Source organism: Agelaius tricolor, unplaced genomic scaffold (genome assembly GCF_023055355.1).
Source record: "Agelaius tricolor isolate 1412-34295 unplaced genomic scaffold, bAgeTri1.0.p SCAF_9, whole genome shotgun sequence".
Lineage (NCBI taxonomy): Eukaryota > Metazoa > Chordata > Aves > Passeriformes > Icteridae > Agelaius > Agelaius tricolor.
The window spans coordinates 158,878-184,062 of NW_027269269.1; the positions used below are offsets into that span (position 1 = coordinate 158,878).

A 25,185-nucleotide genomic window follows, 5' to 3' on the forward strand; every position below is an offset into this window, starting at 1 on the left:
TTGCATCCAAGGGCAATGGAAACATTACCACACCAGCAAGGCTGCTGCCAAAGTCACGTGGAAGGCAACCTGTCCTTCATCAAGCTTTTGTAATGAGGAGCTCGATGGAGAATGGCACAACTTGTAGCTCCAGGCAGAGAGTCTGTCTTGCAACATCTGAGCCAACTTTTGGAGCTTTCATGACAGAAAGTGCTCACTCCAGCCAATATATCCTCAATCCACTTAACAATAACCCTGTGACTGTGGCAGGTGGCACCAGGCAGAGATTTTCTACCTACCCGATTAATCTTCAGCATAGCTCGAGCACACAGCAAAGACCTGCATCACAAATACATCAAGGAGTGTTTGCAAGACATAGAAATTCCTCTTTTCCTCCCAGAACCAGGGAGGGTCCAGCCTTCTTAGCCCACCTGCATCTTTCCCAGGTGTGCTCCACAATTTGCTCTGTGTGTCTAATTCCTTTCTTCATAACACACTTCAGCCTATGTCGATTATACCTTCATTACATAGTGACCATATAATGCCACAAGGAGGGTAAACTTCCCCCACAAATATGTTTATAAGATTTTTACCACTTATACCTTTTGCATGGATGCAAATAACATTACAGTAAGCAATCTGTGATCTCATCCCTAGTAGGACCTTAGCTGCTGTTTAATTCATCTCCATCCTTTTTTTTTTTTAATTTTTTTTTCCTTTCTCTTTTTAATTTAATTTTTATAATGCTTTTTCCTTCTATAAAATAGACACAGAAGTGTTGCTGGCCTTTCTCACAGTCAGTCCAACCATCACCCTCGTGCCTCAGCCCAGATGTCACACGTGTCATGTGCTGCTTTATGCATTGACCAAGAAGCAGCCTCAGCCCAAAATGAATCATCAAACAAATGCACTTTTCAGCCATTTTTAAGACTGTCTGTGTGTGACAGTTCTTGACAATCCAGCAACTCAGGCTGGTTTTCCTTTCCCTTTGTTGTCAGAGATATGAGGCTGATCTGAGCTTCTTTAAGGGTGAGATGCAGAGCAATTAGGACAATTTTGTGGCACCAGGCTTTTCTACTTCTACTTCTCAGTGAAAAAAATCTAGTTCTGATGTGGCATGTGGTCCGTACAGCAGCTTGTCATCATGTTCCTTCAGGAAATGTGGCAGAGCTGAGCTGCCAGTGGGGCTCCCCTTCAGTGTCTGAAGCTCAAACACCCAGTCTGCCGTGAGAACTCCCTCCTGAATATGCACGGCAAAAACAACACCAGCATGAAGAGGTTTGGGGGTCAAATCATGGCAATTTATTTTTGTGGAGACACACCCATAAAAAGCCTGGGTGCTGCACTTCTCTTAGGCTGTTGGTATTTACAAACAACCTCAGGCTACAGCGTCAGCCAGTGGTGCCTTGCAGGCTGCAGCACAGCTCGTTCGCTGACTGCAGTGGCACCATAGGAATAAACATTACACCTGTGAGGTGGAGATGTGTTATTAAAGCCATAAAGATAACAACATTGCTCCTAAGTGGAGGAATTTAGTTCAGTGTATATTACTGTTAAATGGCAAAATTACAGTTGTAACAATACGGGGATGTAAATGAAATTGTGTATAACATCGTGTAACCATTAAAATCCATATAAATTTTGCTCACTCAAATTAAACACAAGCGACTACTGCTTGACACTTGAAACATTAGCATAATATTCATGCCATATGGCTGGCATTTTCTGTTTCTTATATGTCACTCTTCATTCTTGTCAGCTGCTCACGAGAACTTGCCAGATAATATCTACACCATTGCCAAAAACGTCTAACATCTGGTATGGTACTGGTTAAACACTCTGTAATGTTTCAAACTTTAGTGCTCCCATCTATGCACTAGAGAGCTGGTTCTTGGAGCAGATGTTTAAGCTTTTTTTTTTTTAAATTAACTTCAGTCTGCTTTTCTGTCAGTGGTGTATTTCTATGCTCCATCATGCTGCTGCCTTCTGTGAGATGAATGAGCTCAGCAGCATCCAACCTTGAAATACATCAGCTGTCATGATAAACTCAGTGTTGAAAATGCAGCTCAGATCACCTATTAGCAGAGCTGGTGATGTCTTCCACTGCCCTCTGTCCATGTGATCCTCCTTGCAGCACAGAGACATGCATCTACTCAATGCCCTAGATGCCACTGGCTGCTGGAGCCCTTCTCTGATTCAGAAATTGGCACAGAAGTTCCTAATGCCCAAATGAGACTCCCAAGGGATCCAAACCACAACCTGGGCTTCAGGCCCCAGCACTGCATGGGCATGGTTTACAGCTGTGTCTGCCCTAGCTGGGGATTGGGCAGCAGAGTCTGTACTGGCACCCAGGCTTGCACCTGAAGGGGTCCCTAACCCCACCCTCAGCTTATAGGATTTGAGGTGACTGAGTGAATGACTAAGAACAGGGGACACAGTTTTTTATCCTGTAAATACCCTTAAAACAGTCCTAATGACCAAATCAGGAATTCTGGAATGTCTTCTGCATGGAAATCAGTGTGAAATCTGCTCCTGCTGAAATCCATGTAGTTGGATGATTTACATATTAAGATTTATGATGAGCCGGGCACATGAATGCTGTTGAATTAAGCAAACATCCAATTTCATAATCAGTCTGGTTTTGTAGATAGGACATGCAGTTCCCTTTGGGCTGTGAGCTCAAAAGTCTGATTTACATCTTTGGAAAAGAGGACTCCTCACTTTTTTTACTTTGCGCTTCTTTTCCTGGAGACAAGGAATTATCTTACCTTTTGCTCCTTCAGGTTCTCTTCCAATTGAAGACATTTCTCATTTAAAACACTGGGTTGAATTTTGAGGCATTGTTATAGAGGGCATTTATTGAGAAGGCTCTAGGACATTCTTAAGTGCCCAGATGGCTTTGTATGGACAAAAAAAGGAGAAAAAAGAGTGCTGGAGAGATGTGACTTCTGCCCCAGCAGAACTGGACAGTTTTACCCAGCTTGGCTGCTTTACCTCATAGAGACAATGACCTAAGGCATGTCTTTTTTATATGGAGCCCAAATTTTAATTTGGGCTACCCTTTGACACAGGCCATCCTTTCTGAGCCACGACTTCCCTGTTCTGGCTGCCATACAGGCACACAACAAAAAAGTGACAGTTGAGTGAAAAAGCTTCCCATCAAACACAAGGCAAGAAACAAGAAGTATGAACAGGCAGAGAGTGTGGGCGAATGTCTAAGTTCATGCTATAGGCAGTGGTCTTAGCATGCCATCACCAGCATCAGTGATTTTTGCCATGCGCTCATTTTTGCCATGTGGGATGCATAAACACTGGATATTCAGACTGTGGCTCATGCCTCTGATTTTCCTCTTCCTGCATGTGCAGACCTGCTCAAATGAAAGAAGGGCTGGCAGAAGACTTCTGCACTACATAAATCAAAAAGTATATTTCCACAATTTTTATTCTTTGCAGACATTTCTGCCGCTATAATGTATCCCTGGAAATTATCCATCTTGGATAATGGATGGAATTAGATTAGAAACAAGACAAGATGCAATGATTCACTGAGGATGACTTGGACAAACTGGTAAAATGGGGTCTGCAGCTGGGCCTGTCAGCATCTGGTTTGTGTGCACACAGAGGAATCACAGAGGATTTTATCCTTGGCATTAGCTGTAATAGGATAAACATATTTTCTGTTTATTATAATACAGTCTTTTAACAACATTAAAAATCCTTACTGAGACATTCTCTATCACATAACAGCTGGTATCACTTACTCCAATAAGGTGTTATCCATGTGAAGTACCTAAGTTGAAAAAACTATGATAAAAATGAAAATTCATCTTTGATGAGGAATAAAGATATTACCTTAGGGCAGAGAACTCCATCAGGCTGCTTATCAGGTCTTTTCAGTACTCTAGGATCCAGGGGCAGGAGCAAATGCCAGCCTACTCATTTCTTCACGCAAGCTCAGCTCTTTTCCTAAGGAAAAGCTTTTCCTCACACCAAAGTTAGCAAGGTCATCCTGAAGTAGATAACCAAATGGGACTTTCTTAATTCATTTAGGTGCTTGGTGCATCCCTTAAAATTATTTTCTACTCCTTTAACTGCTTGGGCGCTGTTGGAAGTCAGGCCATCAAGACCATGCAAAAGGCATTACAGAGCTGAGAACGGGGATGCTGCTGGGAGGACGCTGCCCTGATTTTCATCTCACACCTACTTACTTGTGAGTGTGCTCATTGACATGTCAAGGGTTTGAATTCAGAGGTAGGGAGCAAAAGTGAAAAACTTCTGCCAGTGGATGTTCGTGCTGGATTTTTAAATTTTTGTCCATAGAATCCATAAATATTTCATTTTACACACAGTAATTGACACTAAAGATTTGGCACAATTCTGAAGTCCTGAAACTAAAGATGTTGGTTATCAAACTATGATGTTCTGCTGCAAAAAGATGACTAAAAAGAATGACTTAAGTAGATGCTCCTGGAGGCAAAACATGTAGTACAGAGCAGTTCATTACTTAGTAATGTAGCACACAAATGTGATTGTAATCCATCATTTTTACCACCACCTTGAACACTGTTATAGCCAACTCATAGGGTCATCCAAGCACCTCTGTGACCTAGGCAGTAAGTTCCTTTCAGCTCAGGCCATTGCAAATCCATCCTTTGCAGTGTTCCATTTATGTTCTTTAGTTTATGAATGTGAATTATTTGATGGAAATAATTTCAGTGCAAAGGCAACCAGGTGATGCTTGTGGCAGCTGGCAGGTTGGGAATTTGGTTTTGCATTTATTGCTGTTGATAAATTTAGCTATATGACTTTTTTTTAATGACTCTTTTATGTCCCTGTATTGATACAAGATACAGTAACACAAAGCTTCCAAACCCAACCCTTGCCCTGTCCTACATGTACTTAAAGCATTTGACTCGTCGCGTTCTCTTCAGTAGCCTAATCAGGTTCATAGTCAGGAGTGTATAATATTTACAGGGTAAGGCTTTCATTCCTTGCAAGACTGCCAAAGAAAGGCAATGCTGAGCATGGTGGTTGCAACACAAAGCTGCTAAATGTTTCTGTTCCGTGCTGCTTGGGGCACCAAAGCCGTGTGGATGGACCCCCTGCCAGCACCCCACACATCCCTGCAGGGGCTGCCCCACAGCTCTGAGGTCAGATGGCGCTGGATGCCCAGTGTGCAAAAACAACCATGTGTATTTAAATACAACTTAGCCTACAAAGTGAAGTACAGAGAAAGAAAAATAATAAGAAAAATCTGCTTTTATTTCTGATTTTATTCCTTTTCCTCTCTGTTATTTTACTATAGCATGTCAATGCCTTCTGCTGACACCGGAATCAGTAGAAGTAGCCAAGTTTTCTGTGCACTGTAGAGGGGGCACTGTGCTCTGGTTTAGGGAATCAACCTTCTTTTCAACTGGGAGTATTTCTAAGACCTGATTTTGAGAGGCTGAAAGGCTGAGACACTGAAAAGCTGTCTGTATCAAGCCTAATTTTTATCATGGGCTTTATCAAAACTTTTGTTGAGATATTTTAATGTTTAATTTCTCAGAACTCCTCATGAGACTGGCACACTTCTTTCAGCTTCCCAATGTCAGAAGCAATGACTTAAAAGAAAGTCAGTCAAAGCAACACAAATAACTTACTGTTAAGAAAATTCAGGGGTTTTTCCCCAATACTTCTCAAAGAACTATTTTGCTGAATTTTAACTCAGGGAAATTGCTGCTTTCTATATAAATTTCTTAACTAACATTTAAGGTTTTCACTTGGCTGACACTTCTTGGCCTTGCATTAATCTTGGGATTGTTTCACAAGAGACCCAGGGAACACCCACTGATAACAATGTCAAACATTCAATGTATTTACTGAACGTTTCCACTTGCTTGATCATTAAGGCATGCCTTGGCTATGAGGTCATCCATGTTGTGTAAGTGTAGAATTTATGGGGTGATTTGAACTATAGGGGAGTCCTGACATGTTTTTGGCAAATACAGTCAGATACCGTGGACTGATGCCACTCAGAATTGTAGCTCTGGGATATGATCAGGTTCTAGCATGAACATTTTGCATTAAAATTCAAATCTTCTGATTGCAGAGAAGTTGGGAAAAAGGTTATTTGAACAGACCATATATACACAGGAGGAACTTTTTGCTAGAACATATTTTCTTGTCTGTTAAGACAGATTAATTAAACATTAAATCTTTTGACAAACAAAAACGAAAATGTAGTTTTAGAAAATCAGAGGAGAAAGATTTACATAAATGCAGCATGCAATTGTGCTCTCCTTTTTAATCCTTCATTTAAGCTGGAGAGAGCAGCAAAGGACTAAGAAGGTGGCACTGAGGCGGATTCAGCAGCAGCTTGGGCTGTAATCAAGTCTGGTCTTCCTAAACTGGGTTTGCCAAAGGTAGGAGCCTTGCAGTGCCTGTTCCCAGCCTGTTTAAAACTCATTTTAAAAATGAAAAAAAAAATCTTCAGTTGGATATTAGCACCTTTTAGATATGGTGATGATGACTTTGGTTGCCATAATTTGCCAATTCTCTGTCTGTATTGTTGTGAGAAAAACTCAAGGTTTGGAATACTTGATTGAAACCAAACGGGAACAGGACCTGGACCCATGCAACTGCTGCCTTTATCACATACCTGCTGCCCGGCTTTTCTGGCTCTGTTTTTCTTCCAACCTCTTGTTTTGCATGTTTAATTTGCAAGCTCCTTCAGACAAGGTCCATTTCTCACCACAGATTTATAGAGTCTGTCATCTGTGGTTGTGCTGCAAGAAAAACAACCATGAAGGCTGCAAAGGCAAAGCCTGCCACTCATAGGAGATTTCAGCAGTTCTATTCCACTTCGTCCGAAACATTGAAATAAGGCCACTTCTGGTGTTGTGCACATTTTAATCCTTTGCAAAGGCATCAACCCTTTGACATTAGTCCCTCTAATTGGACTTTGTTTCATTATCTAAACTTTTTCCCTTAACATTTTAAAAATCAAAAGTGTTGTTGGCTGGTTGCCAAGTATAAGAGACCACAAGTAAATGAACAGCATTTCAGCAGGGGTTCTAGAAAGAAATACTCTCATGGTATTGAATTAAACTGTATGTCTTCATTCCACCTCTAATGTAAAGGAAGAGATGCAATAAAAAAATCACAGAAAGTAGAATAAAAGGTAGAAGGAAAGAGAGATTCTATGAGTTTGAGTACATATTTGAAAGATAAAGACTAAAGAAGAGTAGCTGCTCTGTGGACAAGGATTTTCATAAAGGGGGCAAGGCTGAGACACAAAATACTAGATTTGACAAATATTTTATAGGAATCCTTAGCAGAAATATTTTGTAAGGATTCATAGTGGAATATGCACAGGATGATGTTAAGGAACAGTAAGGAACAGTCCTGCTTTTGATATGTAACATTCATGGAGCTCCCCAGTTTTTGGAAATGTGCTATCTAGCCCTAGGAGTCCACTTCTTACAGGAAAGGCCTTTGAATAATGTTTCAGAAATTCATGACCTTCCTCCTAGAAGATTTTCAGTATTGCTTTTTACAAATTACTTTTTTCATTAAACCCATTTACATGGGAAAAATGGGCAAATACTGTCATCTATTTTCCTCTCCTTATTTTTATTTAATCTTTTGTATTACCTGTTGGAATAAGGACTATCCTACAACGTAGAAAGGGCAGTCCCATTTTCCATGGAAAACAAAGTACAAAGTCTTCTGATAAATAGCACAAAAATTTCTCTGCTTTTTAGGCAGGCAGCATTCTCCGTCTGAAAGTCTGAGATATTAGAGCAATGAGTGCATTAGTGTAGTGAAGTTGGCATTATTGGGTGCTGTATATGAGGAATGTCACTTATGAGTTGTCACACAGCTGTTATTGAGAGACTATTCAGAGGAACAGCAGTTCATCATTGTGACTGTCACTGTGCTCACTGCAATCATCGAACAAGCGGGCATCATTAAACAGAGCATTTCTTCCACTTTCAGGGCAAATTGCACTTATGCTTTATTTATGTGATGGATTCCTCGCTTTCAGGCATCCTCTGTAAGTGTTATATGATAGCTGTGGTGGCACAGACCTGTGACTCAAGGCAGTCAAGTGGGATGGATGGATGGATGGATGGATGGATGGATGGATGGATGGATGGATGGATGGATGGAAGCTGACCTGACTGAGGAGCAGATCTCCTGCACATCCACATTGTGGAGGGTGAGGAGGAGGAGGTTTTGGGCATGGAGGTGGGGGTACTGACCTTTCAGGTCCAATCTCTCTCTCTCACTTGTCAGCACTTTTGAAGCTCAGGGTCAGGTGACTTTAAGCAGCATCTGACCCTAATTCCAGACAGGATGGGAATGCAGGAGCTTCCATAGCTGCTCCTACCTTGCTGCCTCACCCCAGACTCTGGGGCTGGGACTCCTATTGTCATCTGTCCCTGCAGCATCTTACACACACTCAGGTGTCTCTCTGCAGCTGCACAACCCTTGGAGCAAATTGCAATTCTTCCCTGGGCTTCCCCACAACCACAGCTATTTACATAGGTATTTAAAAGCACACCAAAGAATGAAAGTCAGCCCTAGATTTAGGATTTGAACATACACTGTTGTCTGAATCCCTGCTAACATTTTTAGGTCCCATACTGCATTCAGTCTACCTAGCCTTGATCCTCTAATCTCTCCACACATTGAACTTCCATTGACTTTAACCTGCCCAGCCATATCCTTTAAAGCCAGTCTCCCCCAATAATTGCACCATGTGAAGCCCCACTGGACTTCTAAATCTTTCAAGAGGTTTGTAATTTGGTGCATTCCCTAAGGAAAACTTGGAAGGGGTCCAAGGAACAAGGCTTATTTAGGAGGCAGGAGAATATATCTTCTTCAAGAAATACATTTCTTCAAGAAATGGCTCCAAGACCTTAACATGTTGGGCCGTGAAAAGGAGCAGGTGAGATAGGATTTAATTACAGTGTACAAGTACCTAAGGGTAGACACAGAACTAGGTCTGAATCTCTAGCAAAAAGGTAAGATATGAGGTCATGGGCTGAAATTGAAGTGTATATCTCTCAGCAGAAGGCTTCTCTGCATATGAAATAATCTGGCAGACAAGGTAGTGGAAACTGTTGTTAGATGCAGGAACCAATTTATTACCACTGCCGTGTGACCAGGTGGCCCTGCTGATGGTTCTTGTCAGTTAAAAGTGGCTCTTCTTCTGTATTTTCTGGTGTTTCAATCTACTGTGATATTTTGGGAGGCTTCTTCAAAACTGAGCTTCTGGAGATTAAAAATAGAGTTAATATTTAAAGACTAATAGTAATAAATACATAGTTATTTTTTTCCTTAAATTCTTTCATGTTTATGTACATAGTATAGTAGGTCTGACAAAATGGCATCACTCTATGGGTCTGATGTTGCACAAGAACACAGCTAATACTGTGCAATTCTGATGAGCTTCTGGCAGGTGAAAAGGAAAGTTTCTGTGACATCACAAATAGTAATGTGGTACTGACATAAATGGGAATTCCACCCTACTAATATTTATGCAGTAGGGGAAAAATAAGAGATCCAGTCTGGGAGCTGAGCACAGCATGGGAAGTATGACCTTAAGCTTCCTTTAAAAAAACCCAAACAAGGTGTCTCCCCTAACTTGCAATGGTTTGTGTTTAAGTTTTTGAATCAGTTTGTGCAGGAAACAGCCCAGTTTCAGCTGGTGCCACCAATTTTGAAAAATACCAGGACTTATGGATGCAGCAGGGACATTGGTCTGCCCTTTTGCAAGCTGAGTGGCTTCATTCAGCTATTTCCAATCACTTAATCATGTACTAATGAAAAAGCTACTCAGAGAAAAGGTTAATGTGAGATTTAAGCTGGATTTATAGGTCATCAATAAGTAAGTTATTTTAGGCAGTCTACACCAGTGCTGCAAGTTTCCTAAACAATGTTCAGAGTTGATTTATTCACTCCACCAGAAGCATGAGAAAATAATGAGTAAGGCAGCACTTCTTTCTGCCAATATCACTGTGTATGCTCTGCCCATTCATTTCTTTTTTAATGGCAAATGTCCCATTAACAAGTTTGATAGACTAATCCCAACACTACAGCATCTGTAGATTAATTGGGGATGGGTATGCCTAGGACCTCTGTATCCTTGAAAGGTCCCTGCTGAAGTACTGAGACTTTGATTGCTTGCCTCAGCTTCTCAGAGGACTGTGCTGGTCCCCTCTAGAAATGGAGATGTGATAAGCTAAATCAAATGCTCCCAGGAGATCAGTTTTGGTGTCTCACAGTGGAACATGAGGTTCTGGGCTGGACAGTCCTGGTGAGCTTCAATTGGGCAGCAAAGATAACCTGTCAGTAGTTGTCATCCTAAGTGCCTTCTGCCCTCCCTGGAGACAGAGACTCTTCTAATATGCAGCTTATTTTCAGAAAAACCGTGAAAACTGGTCACACAGACTGTGCCTAACAGGCACTGTTTCCAAGCTTGGATTATGGTGTAACAGTTTTGTCTTCCCTGAGGCTTTTCTTGACACTCCTGTTCCAAGACAACTTAAGTAAAACTGAAATTGTCATCTACCAGCCTCAGGTTTTTTCATCCAGTATCTGTGACAGAAATAATAATTTTAAAAATTTTGTTATTAATACTTCTTTATCAATTTTGTACATTTTCTAGAGCAGAGACTATTTTCTCTAGAATTTGGACTGGTGAATAGCAGAAATCACAGATTAGACCTTGCAAGACAATTTAATATTCCAAAGTATATTTTGCTGCAGATCAGGATGGAAACAACTTTGTTAATTTCATCAAAGCAGGAATTCCTGAAAGAATTCATATTAAAAAATGCTTTCTTCTAAAATTAGTTTCTGTTATGTCAGAAAAGGCATTTTATTAATGCTGGCAAAATGCCTCCCTAGATTAATTTTTAAAAGAGAGGAACTAGAGTTTTGACCTATTATAATGGTTTGGTTTGGTTTGGTTTGGTTTGGTTTGGTTTGCAATCATTTTTCTCACAGTTCCATGAATAGAATTTTTTAATAAATAGACTTTGAATAGCTTTAATTTTTATTTCATCTCATCTCCTCACATCTTTCCTCAGCCAAATCTTTTTGCTATGCTAAAACCCCTATTACATCTAATTTTATTTTGCAGATCAAATTGATTAATTCCCTATGTGCACTAGTCAATAAAATTAATAATGCAGCAATGACACTTTTTACAAAAAGTTTGAAGGATTGCTATGGATTGTTTTGGATTGCTTTATTAAATATCTATAAAATCTAGTTATATTAACCAGCTTTAACAAAATGCAACTAGACAGCAGAGCCATAAACATGCCAAACCAAGATTCTGTGAGCCTCAGCACAAGACACACCTCAGCAATCTGTTTTGCTCTGATTCAGCCAGTCATTTGGAGCAAACCACCACATTCAATCCTTTGTTGTTGTTGTTGTTGTAGTTGTTGCTCTTTGGTGTGGTATCTTCTGAAGAACTGTCTTTAATAAGAGCTGAGTAGTTAATGGAGAAAAATAATATCTCTGACCAAGAGATTTCTCATGGAAGAAACTCTAGATTCAGTTATTATAGCAAACAGCTCTCTTTGAGCATACAGTTTATTTCACTAAGGAAATTGTTTCATGTAAAGGTAGTAAAAGAAGCTTGGTGAGGACATCATTTGCCAAAAAAAGCTGCATCTCTCTGGGGAGCAGTTTTCCAGATTTTTTTTTTAAGGGTAAACATGGTAACAGACTGAATATTGCCTCACAAGATGCTCTGAGGCTAAAATTCAATCTGGTTTCTAGTAACACATTAAGTAAGATTAAGTGTAAAATGTACAGGGTTTTGTCTTTAAATTTGATGTAATATTTAATTTCAAAATGTTCTAGAAACTATGTACACAGCCTTTTCTTCTTTTGTTTCCTTCGTGGTCTTTCCTCTATAATTGTGATACTTATTTAGTTAAGTACTTTATGGAACTTTGGAAAAGAGGCATTAACATAGAAAATGTCCTTGAGTAGATGGAATTAGCTTCATTTGAATGAATGGGGTAGAATAAACTATTTTTTACTCTTAAAAATAGATCGAAAATCCACTTAGAAGAAAGAATATATAATACCTAATACAGCAAACTGTGAGGTTGCATTGACCTACCAAAACTTTACAAATAATTACTTTAGGTGGCTGAAGTAGTTTGAAAGAGTTAAACAATCCAAATCTCACCTAAGTCAAAATGCACAAAGAAGCATAAGGCAGTAACTAGTTGAATGATATTCCCACAAGATCACTGAAAATATTTTCATCTATATTTTGAAATTATACTTTGCTTCCTGATTCCACCAGAATTTAGAATGGCCAAACCCCCTGGAACCCCCACATGTCATTAGTACTGAGGTACATCTCAGTAATGCTTTGATGAATGCTTTTTTAAAATGCTTTTTAATGCTTTTTAAAAATTATCCCAGATGTGACCATAAAATTAGCATTTTGTGATACATCAGTATTTCTAAAGCCTTCAACCAGCCTCATGAGCCTCTAGGGGCTCTCTGGCCAACATTTGTGTTTATTTATGCCCATCACAAACCTGCCTTCTCTATGGTCATTTGTGCTTTCCATAGTTCCTTGTGCTCTGCCATGTTCAGAGTTACAGGCTGTGGGTTCCTTGGGCAGGGACTCATTCCTGTGAATTTACTACACTTCACACAATAAAGAACAGGTTCTTTATGTGGCGTCCTGGCTCTACCACAATATAAATAACTTCTTTTTTTTTATATTGGTGCAACTCCTTTGAGCCAAAGGAGGAGTCACAAAAAGCGGCAGTGAAGAAGCAAAGATTTCATCACTTTGAAATCATGTAGTGTGAAGCATGTCTTTCTGTAAGATGTTATTCAGAGAAAGCAAGAACAATATTTTGAGAATTCTACTGATTTTTTTTAATCCACATCAGCCTACTCTTAAACACATTCTGGATCTTTTAATGTATTGACATAGCAGCAAAAAAAAATCCTGCCTTAGGGCACATTTTTTTAAGCCACAGATCCAACTACAGATATGATGCTTTTAGTAAATTGACAGGGGGAGCTGTAAGAGCGGTTTAGATTATTCATATTATTCCTCTGGGCAGAGTCTCAGCTCAGAGTTCTCTGAGTCAGCTTTGGTGTTCCCTTATTGGGAGAGAGGGCAATGTTAGAAAACACTGTTTTGGGGCTAAAGCAACTCTCCTGTTATAAAAGCTCTCCGGCACTAATAAATGTGTAGCTCCTTTTCAGAGGGAAAATCCCTATGCATGCCAGCTAAACCCAGTGTGTTGCTTCTGAGTCATCTTTGCATCAGATCTTAATTTCTGAATTTGTGCTTTAAGTGCTTTAAGCAGCAATTAACTCAGCTCCTACATGCCCTTGCTTTTGATGCTGGGTTCATCAATGGTGCCTGTTCTCTGACTTTTATCCTGGTTTGCATGTGAAAGCATACCTGCTCCTTGCCTGGCAGGGACACTGGGGCCTGGGGAGTGCAAGGCTTGGGACCAGTGGTTCCCAGTGCTTTGGCCCATGTGCCCCCATCCCACTCAGAGACCTGTGCTGAGAGCATCCCAGGCTGTGAGTAAAGCAGGACCTTCCTTCCTGGGAGCAGATCTTCTGCCTATTGACATTCATGAGCTCAGAAGAAATGATGCTCTAATGGCAGCAGAAGAAGAAGCTTCTCATTGCCCAGGAGCTGGAACATTTTCTTTCTAGACCCACTGTCTAAAACACTGCTCACACTTTTCAGGAAAGTCCATCAGCCACCAGGTTTCAACATCCTCTGGCATGGCACAATCCTCCTGCCAGCAACAAACACTGCTCTGAAAGGGAGATGACATTTACAGGTCTAAACCTAGTGAGCAAGGAGGTACTGGGGTCTTTGGCCTGTTGTGAGAAGAATCTCCCTGGACAGGGGGAGTCCCAGGCCCTGCTCCTTCTCCCACTTACCTATTTTTTGCAGTTTATTGGTGCCACTGAGGCTCATAGTCTTTCTAAGATGGGCTGAGTTATGGTTCCACATGTAACTGTAGAGCATGAGCTCACTCTACCTGACCAGTGCCAGATCACTTAAAGTAACATATAGCTCAAAAATATCAACCTTTACCCTAAATCTAAGGCATTTCCAACTTTCTCTGAAAGCAAGCCTTTGTCTCAATCCATGTGAGCCACCCCCAAACCCCTCCTTCTCCGAACAATTCTGTCCTTGGGTCCCTTCCTTTAGAGTTTTTGCTCACTTTGCAAGTCAAGACAGAGATGCCTGATAACAGATGCTGTTCATGTTCAGCAAGTTTACAAATCCATGATCCAGGCACCTCCAGAGTCAAGCAGCTTGGCCTGCTGAAAGTAGCTGTGCCTGAGCTACCTCCTGCCTGGCTCTGGGCTGCCCTGAGAGCTGTTTCCAGAGGTGGTGGGAGGTTATGGGCCATGGGCTCCTCCTGCCTGCCCAGGCAGTGCTACATGGGGAGTCCTGTCCCTGCTTGCAAAGTATCACTCACTGCAGAGCACCCACCAAGAGAAGGGAAGCATCAGGAGCACCAAGGTGTTTGACATAAATAGGACAAAGGAAAGCTGAAGGGATTTCTCTGCATCACTAGTGGCCAGTTTACCTCTGCTGTCCCAGCCAGTCCTGCAGGCCAGAGACACTTCTAAGCTTCTCTGCACTTCTGTGGCAGTGGATTTGTCACATATCTTTTGGGAGAGGGAAAAAAAATTGAAGGTATTTAATTTAGTCACTGTTTCTGGTGAAATGTTGAAGTACCTACTGTTTTGAAATTCCCGAGTCTCATACCAGCTGTTACAGAGTGAGAGGCACTCAGCATTGCTGAATTCATAACAACAGGCACACACACATGTGACTACTTATCTTCACTTGTGCACTCCTGTTTGTCATAAGCTCCTCAAATATGCATTAGTGAGGCACACCCCCATATGGAAATTGTTGTGCAAAATAAAACTATCAAGTTTTCTTGTAACAAGGGGAAACAAAGAATTCAAAAATCTTGAAATTAGTATAATTTTATTTCTTTAATTACCTATCAGAGTAAACTGAAATCTTGCCACTCAAATGTTAATTTGAGATAAAATGGTGCTTGATAAAGAGCATTTACACTAATTGTCATTGCCATATATGAACAGAGTACACATGCTTGAGGGAACCTTTCTTGTTGTCTTTTTAATACCTCTTAAAATAGACCTTTCACAGTCTGGTAGGCATTTCTGCAGTAGCATTTAAACTGTCTCTGAAGAATTGCTTTCATATACACTATCTGACTGACACCATTACATAGAAACTCTCCCAAAACAAACCCTGGAAGTTAGTATCCCAGTATTTTATCTTGCTTGCAGAGGTTGAAGTTCATAACTGAAAGAGTTATTTTGGACACACACAGTACTGACAATGTCTTCAGCCTGAAGAATGCCAATGAATGGTGGACATTGCTGCTTTCCTATACATCTACATTGTACAGGGAAATGGGGTGGGGTAAGGAGGCTTTGTAGCAGTAAACACATGGCAGGTAAACTCAATGGCACTCTACATCTTGCTCTGAGGAAACTCAACAGTATTTCAGGTAGAAGCTCATAAAACCTTCTACTTGCCTGTACCCTCACAGGTATAGTGTTTATTTAGGGTGCTTTCAAATATCTTTGGAATTGTTTATGCAAGCTAACATTTCTTTGCTTAGCTAAAGGTCATCTATGACAGGAATTTACTAAAAATGTGATGTTGCCAGGTTGGTACTGCAGCCAAATTAAAGGGAAACTGAACCTTTTGCAAAATTGCACAATTAGATGTAAATAACTCACAGAGAAGCAAAGATTACCATGTCTTGTTTCACCATTGCCTTTCCTGTATTGACACATCCTTGGCTGCCTGTCTCGTGGGCAGGGTGCAGCAGGAAATCCCAGGCTACAGAATGGTAGGGATAAGTCATTAAAATCCATGTGGTAATGTACATTTTCAGCAGAAGCAAGGTAAAAGTGTGTCAAGCAGCTCTCAGTCTGGTACTTGTCAATCTCTCACTGCAATGGACACTCCTAGCAATATAAAATCACGACAGCCTTCCCAATGATTTAAAGGGATGACAGTAGTGCATTATAGCAAACACATGGGGAGTACAGCCCAGGTTGTCTTGTAAGCAGAGTCCTTGCCTGAGTATTTGCATATGTGCAAATATTCCATTAGCATATGAGACGTTATGTTTTAAGAATATCAATATGCTGAAATGCAATGGGAAAAGGTTAATAAGTATGTTAAGCTGTGAATATAAGCAATTTTAGAGTGGTGTTATAATTTTCTCTATATTTATACACAATCTGACTCTGATCAAGGTAGTTAATTTTTGTCTGCTGGAGCAACTGAAATTTTAAATTATTACAAATCTTCATTTGTCCATTTATTTACTATCATGCAGCCTATTTATTGAGCTCACAGCATGGTTCTTCCAGTGCTTGTTGAAGCCCTGAGGACATATTTTTTGGGAAGTGGCACAGCTAATTTTCTCCTTACTGTGCATCCTTGCGTTGTTTCTACACAGGGCTCTGTTTTTCTCCAGAAAAGACTAAAAGTAACTCTGCTTTTCACTGCTTTTGGGCATCATCTTGCAAAGTGTGGCTTGACTAAAGCAATGCAGCCCTGTGGTTGATAATCCATGGTGCCTTTGTGGCTGTAGGCACTGCCATGTGTTCACATAACTTCTGGTGATGAAAGATGAACAAGACTGATTCCATGTTTCCCCACCAGCCAAAAGCATAAAAACTGTTCATTTACTGCAGTTTTTACAGGGAGAGAGGTGGCAGAGAAAAACCTGTCAGCAGTAAGTGCCCTGGTGTGGGTGGCCAGAGGCAGTGCCATTGCTGGTCCCTTGTCACGGCCACTCTGCCTGCTGTGGGTGGTTTGCAATTTATGCCTGGATGAGGTGTGCAGGGAAGTCTGTATTTCATACAGCTGCTTTGCCCTGTCAGCACTTTGGCTTGGGGAGCCAAAGTTGCATTAGTTATAGTCCTTTACCATTTTTAAGCTTCTTTTGAAAACAGTGGGGATGAAGACATGCATTTTAAAAAAAGCCAGAGAGGACTTGAAGTTTTGAAGTCAGAGTGTTTACTGCCAGACACATTTTCCCTTTGGAGAAACACACTTTAAAAGTGGCTCACATTTTACAAAAGGAAAGGCCTGTAGCTTTTTGAAGATCAAGCCTCCTTATATATTTAGTGATAAAAACATCAAAAACTTTAGCCTTAAGCTGTTTAGAACATTAGGGTAGGAAGGCACTGAGTGCTTAAACTTTGAGCATTTGTTCTACGTTTTTTTTGAGCAGAGAGGTAATAAACCATCAAATATTTACTTCTTTTTATATTTTTAAACTAAATATTACCAATGTGGTGGTTATTCCTCAGTGTTAAAATAAGACTTTATTTCTGGCATTACAAATATGCACTAATACTTTAGACTGCTATGATGTAGTGTCTAAGCTTCATGAAAAACTGATCTTCAACTCTTCAGCTCCCACTAAGATGGCACAGACATCCTCAGTCATAAGAGGATCTCTGTAAAAGCACATGCAATGTGCACAGATGAACACATCGCATTTTTAATGAAAGAAGGTTGAAACTGAATTTGTCGCACTTCTAAAACTCAGACAAAGCAACTAGTCTTTTTCTTGTCACGAAGGGGAAAAAATGACTAATTTTGCTTCTCTCTGATATCTGAATAAATGACTTTCAGCATTCTGAAGGAAAGAAAATCTCTCTTACATTAACACAAAACTTTTTACTCATAAAAATTAAGGTGAAACACACCATCTCTGTCAGAGATTCATTTATGTGAACTAAGTTGCAGAGGCTCTTGCCTGGCCAGGGGAAGTTGTTGATCATTTGATTTAACACTTGTATGCTGTGTGGAACCGGGACATAACCATTCTGCTTGTTTAAGGGACTCGGTAACAGAATTTGCAACAATTCCACGTTTCCATGGAAATCAGATTAAAAGAATTTCATGTTTGTGTGAGCCTCATCCTGCCAGGCAATTGACATCCCATTTGATTAAGATTTCTACTTATCTTTTGTTTTTATTTTTAAAGGTTGGAAAGAAATGCCTTATATAGGAAAGGAAAACTAGAAAAAGTTAAGAAATAATTATCCTGCACTTTTGCTTTATAGAGCTGTTAGACTGTATATAGAGTGTTTCAGGTATTTTTTTCTACTCCAAATCACTTTTTTTTTTTGGAAAAAAAAATCCAGCTCTTCTTTATTTCTGGACTAAACTTCAGGTGTTGCAGACCCTTCAAAATTTCTAGGAGCATTCTCTAGTGGATTGCATAATTTTTCATGATGGGTGCTTATTTGCCACTTTGTTCCATAATGTCATGTGGAAACATCCCAGGCAGTTTCAGTCTGCATAGAGGAAAGATGTCACAGGTGGAGAAAATCTGAGGAAGTCTCATAAAATAGCATAAGAAACCAAACTTATGAAAGCTCCAGGGAATAGCTTCAAAGACGACCTCTGAACTTGGCATACAGTTATTGCAGGTATCTTGTAAAGACCTGAGTTACTCTTTGGATACCCCCCAAAAAAAGTGTATCACAATGTGTGCCTCAGCTCCACTGCTTCATTATTTGTGAGACCTAGGCTAGTAGGCTTAGAACTAGTTTAGATATTTTTAGACTATATTTGTCAAACCACTTGAAATGTTCAAATTTATCCAAAAAGGAGAGCTGTTATTTGATAAAAAAGTAACCCATTCTATGGGGAAACAATATCTGATTTATGGTAATAAATCTCTATAATTTAGCAAGCAAAACAAGAAATCAGCCTGAGCAGAAATTTGGAATTAAAGAACTGAAACTGTAAAACAGATGACTGTAACTAATTATTGGAAGATCTCAAATAACAAGAGAAGAAATAACCTAAAAGGCAAAGAGGGAATTTGTTCAAAATAGCTATTCAGGCCTCAAATATGGACTGTGGCTTAAGAAACACTTCCTTTTGTACCTACATAAAACTTTGAGCATCTTTAAAGAAGCTGTCATTAATTATTGCTGGATGTCTTGCCTTTGCCTCGTTTATTTAGGAAAAAAATATAAAACAAGGCTTACCCCCCAAATAGAAGATTTTGAAAGAACTATGAGATTCTGTCAAATTAGCTGAATACTTAAAAATATAATTTTAAAAATCACACAGGGGAGCAAGAGATGGAAAGGCTGAAAATATTGAAGTATTCATCTGAGCACTTTATGCTCGAACACTTCTTTCTTCTGAAAGCCTTGAAAATTAATCAAAAGGAGTAAATATCTCCCAACATAAATATCCTTTTTTATTTTGTTTTGGTTTTTTGATAAAACAAAAATGCATGGGTTAACCATCAAAAATACATTGGTTTTGAAGGAAGAGTCCTTGTATCAAAAAGTGTTGCTTGACCAAAACTGTTTGAGCGGGATTCATTTTGGCCTTTCTGCACATAGAGATAGGGATCACAGAAGGTTCCTCTAAAATAACTTTTGTTCCCTCTGAAATAACTGGTCTTCATTGCAGCTGACACAGTCCTCTCTTGCTGCTCATTTATATCTCATGGACTCAGCAGGTCTTGAGAGGAGGGGCTGCCCTGCAGCTCGGCCTTTGTAGTAATTGACATTTATTGCAGGGTCACCATTTTGTTAGCATTCATTACAGACACTGATTAGAGAGCGTGATAAAGACATTGCTGGAGATCAAAGCCCACCTTGGACTGGAAAAAAAAAAAGCATGCAAAGTAGCATTTTAAATGGATGCATCTATTTAATCTATTCGCTGCTGATATTTTCATACACATGGTTTAGTGGTATTAGATTCAGAAGGTGTAGCAGAGGCTTTAATTTGCTTCAGTTCTGGTCTAATAGGCATAAAGACACCAGAGGATTCTGAAATACTGAACTCTGACAAACCTTTGTACTCATAATAACAAGAGCTGGTGTGAGCCTATACAATTTAAAACTAATTGCCCGGCCAACATGCTCATTACCATATTGATGCAGTTCATAAATCAAAGCCCTGTCTATTCAAGCTGTTTACTAGTCTTGCATTAAGCAGCATATTTCAACTGAGAAATGTAGCATGTTGCCAAAACGCTGCAGAAACTTTATAAGACTGATAGGACTGCAAACCTGGGGAGCTGAAGTGCCACAAACCTGGTACTAAAGTGCTTGTTCTTGTTTGTTTTCTGAGTATGTTCTGATCTAGCCTTGAAAGTTTCCCTAATGACGTACTGCAGCACAGAAACAGGTCCTTAAGCAGCAGGGAGCTGCTGGCAATTTTTATCAATTTGGATTCCTACAGCAGCTTCTTTGCTCAATCACAAGACTAACACACACCTTTTTTTGGAAGCAATACAGTATTTATGCCAGCTGAATTGAGTTGCATACATTAAGAATGCAGGCTTTTTGTATAGGGAGAGATTAAGGCTCTTAACTAAGAAACCTAAGTTAGTCATCAAAATTAGGTGCCTGAAGTTAAATTCTTTGAATTGCCTACTGAGGAATCTAAAAGTGCAATTCATCTGCCTAAACAAGTGCCTACCTGCAGGTGCCAAGCAGTGCCCCTGAGATGCCCTGCTGTCCTATGACATCCATGCGGCAGGTATGCCAGAGGAGTTGGAGATTTGCACCTCTCTGAACTGCCAGCTGGAGGCCAAGTGGGTTAGTTTAGGACGTCTCAAAGGACATTAGAAGCCTATGTTTAGGCAGCTGAATTTACCTGTTTTTCCTTCAGGAATTCGGCCAGCTGGCTTGTGTATCAGAAACAATCATGTCTTGTGATCAGGATTAATGTACTTGGGCGGGGTTCAGAAGCTGTGGGGGTCTGGCTCCTTCCCCCTCTCTAGACTGGCTGGTTTCAGAGCAGCTGAGGTGGTTCTTATCTCAAACACATAAATGATCAAATCAGGAGCCAAATTTATAAGAAAATTTAGCAATGATTTATTGGATTGTCAGCAAAACAGAATTTTGATCCAAAATAAAAACCACCACAGCCAAGGCAGCGCCAACCCTGGGACCGACGCTGGGTGAACCTGGATCTGACCACCAAAAATGTCAGAGTCTCTCCCTCGGTTCACCCCGACTGCTTCACACAGCAAGCTTATATACAGCTTATTCTGCCTGAGGCAGAAATGACCAAATGCTCCTTTGTGTCCCTTCACACGCAGAACTGGGGCCATACATGTCCAGGGTTAGACAAAAGTCTGGTTCCAGGTGTCTGGATGCTGTCAGAGCACTCCGGAGAAGTCAGAGAAGTTGGTATTCACATGTAACAGGATGACACCAGTGATCAGTGTAGTAGATGCAATCTTAGAGGTGCGAGATCACTCCTACATTCCAGGGAAGTCGGTGATCATCCCTCAGGAAAGTTCCATTCATACGTTAACAGACTTGATACTACCTTAAGTCTGGGAACTAATTGAATAAAAATAAGGCTCTGCTTCCAGCTGGGGTGGTCAAAAGACATAGCTTGGGTTTTACAATATTTTATACATAAATAGCATGAATTATCTCTACCATATACTACAATCCCTCCCCATTTATTTCACCAATTCATGCTTATAAATTTCTAAATTTCTCATTTCCTAAATCTACCCACCACCATTAAGGGTTCCTCACAAGCAGAGTACTCCTTTATCTTATTCGGTACTCCCCTTGTGGGATACCCTGATACCCTATATTGTTCAGTTTCACATTTGCCTGGTTTTCAAATTTTGCCAATGCTTCTGCAGCATTGCTGGCATACTTCTTTTCTCCCAGTTCCATGATCTTAGATGTGTTGCCTCCAGAAGCTCCTTCCAGATCCACGGGAACTATTGCAATCTGCATTCCCTGGACCATGGAGTGGATCAGTCTGATAAAGCACGGAATCAGACAAGGGAGGAACAGGATTCCAACTACTGAACAGAGCACAAAAAACATCACTTTGTTCCACCATGCCCCATCAAATAGTTTGTCCCACCATGAAGACTGTAAAATTGAATTCCATTTTTGAACAGGGACAGGGGCCACCTTTTTGATTTCAGCCGCCAAACTTCTTATGGTTTCCCCATAATCATCAATCTCAATACAACATTCCGATTCATTGAACTTTCCACACACTCCCCCTTCCTCGGCCAGCAAATAGCCAGCAAGCTATTCGATTCTGGTACACAAAGGCCCGTACCTGGGTGTGCTGCCGACTAAGTAAATCCAGGGCTTCAGAGGTGTGATTTGATACAATTTCCACCACTGCCTGTAGGCTAATCAGTCTGTTCAGTAGGTAAATCAGAGTCCTATACCCGTAGCTTCCATCCTGAGCCCACATGGCCAGCTCATAATAATCAATTATTCGTGCCGCTGACCACTCTTCCTCCCCCAGGTTTGTTTACTGCTTATCACCAGTATTATCTTTTTCAGGCTTCTTCTCTCACTTCTCAGGGTCTCGTATAACGGAGCCCCTAGCAGATTACTTTTTGTCCTTGGGAGAGTAAAGAAAACTGGCCAGAGCATGCCTAAAGTGCATGATCCCTTCCACCTTGGGGGTAACTCACTGTATGTCTTCTTCCCACAGATCCAGTAAATTCCATCCGGGGCTTTCCACTTAATATTTATTTTCCCTGGGTCTCCCCAGTATTCCCTCATGCCTTCCAAGGTTTGGAAAGGGTTGGCTCCTGGATTTTTGATCCAGAACAATCCCATTCTTTTGTCCCACTCACAATTTGTCTTGTTCTTCTGGCTCCAGTACCCCAAAGGAGGGGTTGGGTGCCAGGTCTTGCCTTTCGTGTCTGAGTTCACCATCAGGGTAGATGCACAAGGAGTGTATCCCACCATCTCAGTGTACTCCCTTCCTTCCCGTCAAATGCAGATTGTACCAATTACCCTTTAGTCCAAAATCCACCCCTCAGATCTCTGCACCAATTTCGAGACCCTCGGATTGTCCCACTTCAAGAGCTGTTCTGGAGCCAAACCTTCCCCTTTCCAAGGCCATTTTTCTGCAGACTTCAGCCCCCCACAAATCCAACAATTGGACAGTCCCAACTCAGTTGTGATTTCTTGCATCAAATCAATGAACAGGTTCCTGTCTGGGGAAGGTAATTCCCCATCAGCATATTGTTTTTCCAGTATTTCATACAGTTCACTCAATGTTTTTAATTGTTCCTGTTCAACTCTCTGCTTCCTCAATTCTGACTCCCTTCTTCTCAATTCCTCAGTTATCTCCCTCATTCTCCCCTCAGGATCCTCATCATTTTTATTTTTTGTGAAACATACAACCCGATCATATTGCAGGCACACTCTGTCATCATTTGCTGGTGCCAAGTCCAATATGAGTGGGTCCTTGTTCAGGGTAAATTTGTTGTCAGATTTCATATTCCTTGCCATCCAGTACATTTTCCAATTCATCATGCATATTCCCAGCCTCGCATTGTCATAGCACAATGGATTTACCTGGTGATATGAAATAAAGATAGATTCTGTCTTCCCCCCAACCCACATGGTTCAGATACATTGATTACAAATGGGGATTGACATCGGTTCCACGCTTTGTTTTCTCATTTGATGCTTGTGTTCACTTGACTGCCCGTTCCTTAGACCTGCCTCGGGATTGATACACCAAGTCCCAGTTTCCAATTCACACAATTTTACCTGAGTGCCATCCTTCCAACAGTACCTGCCAGTTTCACTGAGACATTCTCTTGGGGCTTGGTATGCTGAGTGTCCCCCGTTTCCTGCAACTGGGACCACCTGAGTGCATTTTCCGCACTCTCATCTGTGGAGCTTTTGCTTCCGCCTTTCCTGGGGACCTCAATGGGCAGACTCTGCGTCCCACACATGACTAGGCTCAGGCCAATCAGGATTCCCACCAGGCATACTTCTCTGCCTTTGCCTCTGCCCCCTGGGGTGCCACCAGCGGCAAGGAAGACCATCTTCGTGGCAGCAGGAGTATTCTTCAGGGAAGATGCCCTTGGACCTAGCCGCATACCTCCTCTTAAAGGCACGCCACCGTGACCCTCTGATTGCATCGGAACTACACGGGACCCTGATGGATTTCCGGCACTCCACATCCAAAATTTCTCCTTGAGATCTAAGCTTCCCATGCACCCCACTTTGAAAAATGCGGAACCATTCCTGCGAGTCCAATTCAATGATTCCCAAGTTGGTAGCTAAGGTCAGGATACGATCAGTCAATTCAAGCTCCTCCTCTAAACACAGAGCACACAGCCCCTTTGGCCTCTGTCCCCTTCTACAGTGAATCACAAAAACCCCTTGACAATATTCACACTCAAAGTGTACAAAAGGATAGCATACACAATCTGACAGTGTACAACTTATCTGCTCACTGTCAGTCATTTACAAGGATGTTGGAGCCTGATCTTCAAGGCCCTGGGAGAAAAGTGACCCTCCACTCGGGGGCTTCATCCTGCTGTTCGACTTTCTTCACCCTAGACGTGTGCATCCAGCCTTTCTACGCTGTCCAAATGGCTGTGTCTGTTGTGAGGAGCACAAGAAAAGGACCTTCCCGGTGAGGAGAGAGCAGCACCTCTTTCCACACTTTCACAAGCACTCTGTCACCTGGTTGGATTTTGTGAATAGTGAATCCCAGAGGAGCACTCTGGGCCACTATTCTCTGTTTTCAGAGTTCTTGCAAATTCTTGTTGATTGCAACCAGGTATGGTTGAATCTGACCATCCTCAAACCTGGGGTGTCCCACCGGCATTCCATGTCTATATGGCATTCCATATAACATTTCAAACGGTGAGAGCCCCGTCTTTCCCCTGACATTCTCTGAGTACCTTGCTCATGTTCTGCCCCTTTTACCACCTCCTGGATACCTTGAATGACCATATTTCTTAAATTTATCATTTTCTGCCTCCCCTTGTCTGTCTGGGCTTCCCAAGACGGCTTCTGGTTTGGCCACTGTTCCTCCCTGTCCCCCCCGTTCAGGTTTCATTTTTTCCAATCCTTGATCGCAGCTTGCCAGATCATGTCCCTCTCCTCATTGTTAAACAGTGATCATAAGATTGCTTGGAGATCCTCATAGGTGTATATGCTAGTCCCCAAAAACTCTCATCCAACCTCTCTGCCACTCCCAAAGGATCATCCATTAATTTTCCCATTTCCTTTTTGAACACCCTCACATCACTTGTGTTGATCAGGGTGTGTACATATCCAATCACCCCCGGAGCTGTCGGCACTACCCGTAAAGGGTAGATGCCAGGT

At 41.1% G+C, this 25,185-nt stretch overlaps 1 protein-coding gene across 1 annotated transcript in view; it reads left to right on the forward strand.

Annotated features, from left to right (window-relative positions):
- The window catches only part of STARD13 (StAR related lipid transfer domain containing 13), a 293,669-nt gene that overhangs the window by 15,220 nt on the left and 253,264 nt on the right, over positions 1 to 25,185 (forward strand). The window lies entirely within an intron of this gene.